This window comes from Rhinolophus sinicus, linkage group LG14, assembly GCF_036562045.2.
Source record: "Rhinolophus sinicus isolate RSC01 linkage group LG14, ASM3656204v1, whole genome shotgun sequence".
NCBI classification, from domain to species: domain Eukaryota; kingdom Metazoa; phylum Chordata; class Mammalia; order Chiroptera; family Rhinolophidae; genus Rhinolophus; species Rhinolophus sinicus.
In genome coordinates, this window is record NC_133763.1 from 52,442,607 (window position 1) to 52,449,903 (window position 7,297).

Consider the following 7,297-nt stretch of genomic DNA (forward strand, 5'->3'; position numbering starts at 1 on the left):
GTCCCCACCCCCCGCTCCACAGCCTCTCAGCTCCCCAAGTGCCCTGACCTCCTCTAGGAAGCAAGGCAGAGGAGAACCACACATGTCTCTGGCCTCACCCTGCCACTGCCTCTCACGTCTGCCCCAGTGAGGCCCTCAGGCTGCCACTTTCCCCAACCCTCCCTCCATGCCAGGTGCACTGCAGGCTCTCTGCCCCTCTCTGACGGAGCAGCTCTGCCTTTCCCGGGTCACCTGCTTACCTAGGAACAGATCAGAGTGTCCCCTGCCAAAGTGGTCCTCATCATCTTGAGCTGACATCTACTCTACACAATATTAGGCACCTATTGATCCAGACGAGGTTCTCGAAACATAGAAATTTGCAGGCTGTTGAGGCTGCGCCCACAAACTAGGTTTTATAGATAGGATGAATTGAGGATTCATCATCACAAGCATGCCTCATCCCCCTCCATCTGTCCAGTCCCTGAGGCCACGTGAGCCATAACCCCTAGAACCAGCAATGTCACCAACATCACCTCCCGCAGGCCAGCTCTGTACGTTACCAAGCATTTTCAAGGGCGCTCTCAGATTTGTGGATTAAAACAACTTTATAAGATAAGCAAAACAAAGCAAACTAACTACTCCCTCTATACAGATGAGAAACTAAGACTCAGAGACGTTCAGTTGCTTGTCTAAGATGATACAGGTTTTCATCCGTGGCCGTGGACTCCAACCCAGGCCGTCTGGCCCCAGAGCCACGTCCATAACCACTACACTCTGTGGCCTCCCCAGATGACCTTGGGCAAGTCATTGTCAGATGACCTTGAGCAAGTCATTGTCAGATGACCTTGAGCAGTAAAACCAGGCTGGGGCTGATGCCTAAAGCACTTCTGACCCAATGGAAGGAAACTTACCCCCGGTCCCGAGACCCAGAGCTGAGAAGACAAGAACCCACGGCAACAGCATCACGTGGTCCCAGGACGTCAATAGAAAGCGCGGAGTAAAGTCCTGGGAGAGAGGCTGACAGTTAGTCCAACCAGCTCACTCTTCAAACGGGGCACCCGCCCCACTGCATGGCACCCTGTCTGCCTCCCCCCAAACTGTGGGCCTCCTGAGAGCCAGCACCTGGCCAGGTTTCTCAGGGTCCCCAGCACATGGCCTGACCCTCAGCAGGCGCTCAGTAGAGGTGAGGGCACCAACGCCTCTGTTTAGCCACCACCCTCTCCCCCTGGGAGCTCCTTCCAGCACAGATCATAGCAGTTCCTAAGATCCTTGAGCAGATGCTATGAGTCAACCCTGTGTAGATATTTTCACATCTAGTGCCGTCATTTTATATTTAACCCTTTAAAAATTCTTATAAGATATTCTTAACCCCACTTTTAGAAGTGAACCCACGGAGGCTCAGAAGAAGTGAAGAGGTGAGGCTGGGCTGCGTCCCCAGCACTATTTGAGAGTCAGAGATGTGTTAAGTCATCTAATTTGGTCTCTACAAAAAAAAAACCCAAAAAACCCGACAGATGCTCAATTAACTTTTTCTTGAGTGAGAATAATAATAACAGCAACAATTACCACATACTGATCACGTCCTACATTGCACATGTTTTCTAAGGACTCCCCAGATAGTCCATCAAATTTCCTCACAGTGCCCTATGAGACCCACGTTTATCATCAGGAAACGGGGCCTCGGAGCGTCTAAGTCACTTGCCCAAAGTTACCCAACCAGTAGGAGCAGAGCTGGATCACGGCCAGGTCTGCCTGACTCCGCAAGCTCTGCCTGGAGCTTTCTGATGGCAGAGGGTCTCAGCGTGTGCCCAGGACCTCCGTGGTCCTTTCCAGCTGCACAAATCTTTTCTGCTCTCAGGCAGAGAATAATTCTTACTTGGACTCAATCAAAATAAAATCTCAGCTCCTGGAGATGTCAACCAAAAGATCAACTCTTCTCCCAGTTATCTTACTGAGAACCTACAGAAGGAGGTTTGAGAGAAAATGGCGTAGACCATTGCTCTCCAGAGTTTTTATATTATCACCGGTAATCCCAGATGGAACATGTTTCGAACCACAGTTTAAGACGTGAGCATGTAGGTACTTCCTGGATCGGGACAAGCAATCTCCTGGTAAATAACACCCAGGATTCCATTCATTCGAGAAAACTGCACTGAAGACAAAATGAGCCCATCACAGATGAGCACAGGCACCTAATAAGCACATGGGACAGTGTCCAGCCTCCCTCATGGGGCGAATGAGAGGCGGGGATTAATGTGCCCAAGACAGAAGCCCTGTAGGCTGGCCTCCCGCAAAGCTACCAGGAAACCAGCGATCAATTCTGGTCAACAGGAGGTTTGCATCCTGCTCGCTTGACCACGGTGCTTCTCCAACTACGAATGCTGATGTGACAAATGCTGTCCTGAGGTGTCACATCACACAGCTGAAATCGCAAGGCTTGAGCCCAGCCCCTGATCATACCAGAGGTTTCTCCCACCCTCACTCCCACCTCCAGTTGCAAACACTGAACTGGCAGGCTAGGCTGGAGCCACGGTTCGGCCCCTCGGCTCACATTGCGATGCATTCCGTTTACTTAAAACAAAGACGAAATACCAGAAAAGGAGACAACCAAGACGTAATAGATAGGGGACTAAGGGCTAGACAGAAAGGGAAAAACTAGGATAGAGGTAAACCCAGGACCCACAGCCCTGGCAAGAGAGACCAGTAGTGGTACAACCAAACTCATGTACAAGAATTTAGAATAGAGACAATTTTCTCATTTGTAGGGAGAATTCCCTACGAATAAGAGGGGAGATTGGGGGAACATTCTCCACTATGTTAACATTTTAACCTGATGGAGTCCAGATCCTTCGATGGGAGAGGGCTTCCCAGGAAGAAACACACACACTCACACTCAGAAATACCTGGGGTCCTGGGCAGCTCTGGGTACAGGCAGCTCCCCTTTCACACTTGGCCCTGGCCTGTCCTCCAGCCACTGCTTCCTGGGCCTTCACTCTCCCTGCGCTGGAGTCCACTCCCTCCCGGGAATGGCGCCTCAGGCTCTGGCTTCCAGGAGAGAAGAGGAAAGCTGGGCCCCTAACCAAGGTGGAGAGGAGAAGGGGAGCAGAGCTTCCAGGCTGGGTCCACAGCAGCACGAGAAGCTCAGGTGAGACTGGACTCGGGCTGAGCGCTAGGACCCGCCCTGTGAGTAAGCCCAGGTGCCTCCTCCCTGGGAAAGGACACAATTGCCCAAGCTCCCTGAGCGGCTGCCTCGTCCCAGCTCCCAGGAAGCCTGCCAACCTGGGGGTACCCCTGGGACCTGGGAGTGTGTCCCACATGTGGGGACTTCCTGCCCTGGAGACAGATGTGCTCTGGGGTGTGGAGGCTGGGAGTAAACAACCCGCCCCTTCCATGGGGTCACCAGCAGGGGCAGGGTGGGGTCAGAGATATAGAAAGGCACATGCCAGCAGCTTGCAATGTGTCATCACTAGAAGTGATTCTGACCCTGTGGCCCACTGACCCATTCATCCCCCACCCCACCCCCACCTTACCATCCAACTGTCTGAACCTAACGCCTTAAGAAGCATTTTACAAACCAAGACTCTCCCATTCTTCACCTGCTTCTGACAGTGGCTTTCATCTTTAGCTGTCTCCCAGAATCCTGAACCTTCTCTGAGGAGCTCTGTACAGAAGACAGACTTTCCTGCTCCCAAGGGAACATACCTGAGTCACAGCCCTTGAAATGGGAGAGCTCAGACCAGAAGTGCTGGAAACCACACTGCCCACTGCAGAGGCTGCTTGAATAGGCACTGTGCGGCCCACACTGCTCGCCCACATGGTATTTTTGTGAGAGTTAGAAAAGGTGCTCCTTCCACAGGTAAAAATTATAGTTGATAGGTTATTTATTAACAAAAGCAATTAGAAGTAGTCACTTCCAGAAGCCACGTAAATCAAATTATTAAACATGATAATACTTTAAATTTTTTCTTTTAAGATTTTATTGGGGAAGGGGAACAGGACTTTATTGGGGAACAGTGTGTACTTCCAGGACTTTTTCTTTTTTTCCAAGTCAAGTTGTTGTCCTTTCAGTCTTAGTTGTGGAGGGCACAGCTCAGCTCCAGGTCCAGCTGCCGTTGCTAGTTGCAGGGGGCACAGCCCACCATGCCTTGTGGGAGTCGAATCGGCAACCTTGTGGTTGAGAGGATGCGCTCCAACCAACTGAGCCATCCGGGAGGCAGCTCAGCTCAAGGTGCCATGTTCAATCTTAGTTGTAGGGGGCAGAGCCCACCATCCCTTGCGGGACTCGAGGAATTGAACTGACAACCTTGTGGTTGAGAGCCCACTGGCCCATGTGGGAATCAAACCAGCAGCCTTTGGAGTTAGGAGCATGGAGCTCTAACCGCCTGAGCCACCGGGCTGGCCCAGCACTTTAAATTTTTAACAACAATAATGAAGGACTCAGAGTCACTGGGGTAGAATAACTTGTCCTGCCGTTGCCTTACTTTCATGGAAACAAAACTCTTTATGCTAATTTTGACACAACTTGATCAAGTATTTCATTGTCTTAAAAAACTGATGACTATCTCATCTTGGTTGGGCCATTTTACATACATTTTCATTTTTGAGACGTGATGTTTTCAGAAAGATATCTGGCAGACACGTATTTCTGCTGCAAACATGCTTCCACTTCAGCAGGACTCACACTAGACTGAGAAAAGAAGTAAAAGTCTCCGCTCCATCATCCAAGGGTATCTAATCAATATCACTTTCCTTCCTGTGTTCATCAGTTAATTTCAATTGTAAAATGTCACCTAGTAGAAATTGTCCGTGTTCATAATAATTTTCCAAACTTTATATGAAATCTAAATACTAAAAAGGCCATAACCTTCTATCTGTATTGCAGAATTTTCTTTAAAAATGATACTGTCATATCCAGTTTTTGAAAAGTTTGAAATATCGGGTTGATGGGTTGATATGAGACTCACAATTGAAGTGAGTGCTTCCTTTTTTCTAATATTTTCTACATTGGAGAAATTACTGTCACAGTCAAGAGAGTCCTAATTTCTTAGCATCATTAATACATTTTCCACAAACATTTTTGCCTCTTCTTTCTTTAAATTGTCTGTTTTCAAGGCCATTATGAAAACCAAATTGTATTGCCTACAAAACTTTCCTCAGAATAATAATTGGACTAAATACATTATGCCAAGGTATTACTGAGCAAACGAATCTTAACATGGTTGTTTTTAAATATATACCTTATGCTTGAGTTCTAGAATACAACTTTATTAAAGGCATTACTTTGACTGTTACATCATATGTTAGATGATTGTTCTAAATTAATTTTTTATAATCTCTTCAATGTAATCCAATGTTTCATTGATGCTGCAAGGGAGCTATTAAGCTCTTGGACAATATAAAAACTATTAAGGGTATCAAGAGAAATTTCAGCTTCTTCATTTACTGCCAAGTTTAAAGGTTTCCGAGAGAAAGGACCACAGAATTCTTTAGAAAAAAATTTAGGATCTTTGGAGAACTTTTAAGGGTTCTCTATGTATCTGTCGCATTATTGTGCGACACCAAACCTTCCAGTCAAACCCATCTTGTTCACTCAGTTATTCTGCACACAATTATCTACTTCACAATTACCACGTGAAGCTCATTATCCAAGGATAAGTCAAACAAGAATTAATTCCCTTTCAAGGCACTACTAATGCTGTTAGGGACACAGGCTCAAACACCAATCAGTGTTAGGACAGTCCAGTGAAATGTGGACATCCATGTTCTCTGTCACAACGAATTAAAAGGAGCAACAGGGAGACCAGGAATGGGTTATTCAGTCCCGAAGCTATTTAATGGGTTATGAAACCATAGCCCTGTGCGTTTGTGTTTGGCCTCAGCAGGGAGTGCAATGGTGGCAGTGGAAGTGTGAGACGTGAAAGAGACTAGGAATTTCCGGGGTTCTCCAGTGGGAAAGTGGGGTAATCCACAGAGGTGAGAGCTCTGCGAGCAGGGGCAGCTGAGATGAAGCCAGGGGAACGCATTTGGAGTGGAGACAGTTGAAGGGACTGAGATAACAGATGTGTTCTCCGTGGGAAGCAGCCTGGAGGCCAGAGGAATGATCAAGTATTGGCCTGATCCGACCCGAAGGGAAGGACCGCAGTCTGAAGACACCTTTGGGCCATGGAGAGGGTGCCGAGACGTTCTCGTGCACAAGAGACATGGTGGGGGGAGACAGGAAGACAGTGAACGCCTAGTGGAGGGAAGTTTGCCAGCAGTAGGGCCCGAAATATTATGGTTCCACAAAGTACCTTGCAAGGAGTCCAAGATCACGGTACCAGCATGGTCGGTGTCTGGTGAGAGCCCTTTTCCTGGCTGTAGACAGCTGCCGTCCACTGTGTCCTCACATGCTGTCTCTTCTCAGAAGAGCTCTAATCCCATTTTCTTTTAAATGGTGGCCACTCATATGTATTACAATTATATCTAGTCATATGAAACCTCTACCTGATAGCACAGGTGACCATGTGTTTCTGGGTGGGAAGGACAGACAGGATGGCCCTGACGCCTGGCTCCCAGTGGGAGTGAGAACCACATCCTGCCATGCAGTGGGTCGGAGCTGAGCCAGACCAGGCAAGCGAGGATGGTCAGAAGGGCAGTGGGATTTCATTTGTCTGGGAGGATGGGACGACAGGGCACAGTGGGGCTGGGACAGGTGCATGACAGCAGCATCCGTCAGGCAGGACCTGGCTCTGGGGCCCTGGGAGGTCCTCACAGAGAGAGAGGAGCCTCGAGAACATGACAAGACCCCTTGGCCCTTGGCAAGAGGGGACGAAGCTGTCGGGTAGCGGGGAGGAAGGCGAGAGAGCAGACAACACATCCACACAGCTCCCCTCCCCTGAGGGTCAGGACTCAGCTAACAAACTATCTCTTGTCATGCACGGTCTTAGGTCAGCTAAGACGCTCAGCAGACGCACCCTGGACAAGACACCTGTCCGGGAGCCCCAGCTGAGGGGGCCCTTGAGCCCAGAGAATTCCGCGTCCTCAGCTGCCATGAGAACAAGGTCACACGCCCCACCCTCACGACCTCACCTGTGCCTGACTCTCCTTTTGTCTTACAATAACTTTATATGGCGTTGGACCTCAATTTGTTTTATGTTGCTTATTTGACATAAAATTAGTTTTCCTGAACTTTTCAAGGGGATGTATGGTTTTGGGTGGCATTTCTAATCCCATCTCTCTAGAGTTCCCTGTTCGTCACTGTAGTCTGGCAAGTGTTCGAGGAAGGGTGGCGACTGCTACTGAGAGAACACGGAGCTGGACGCCCACCCCCATTCTTATC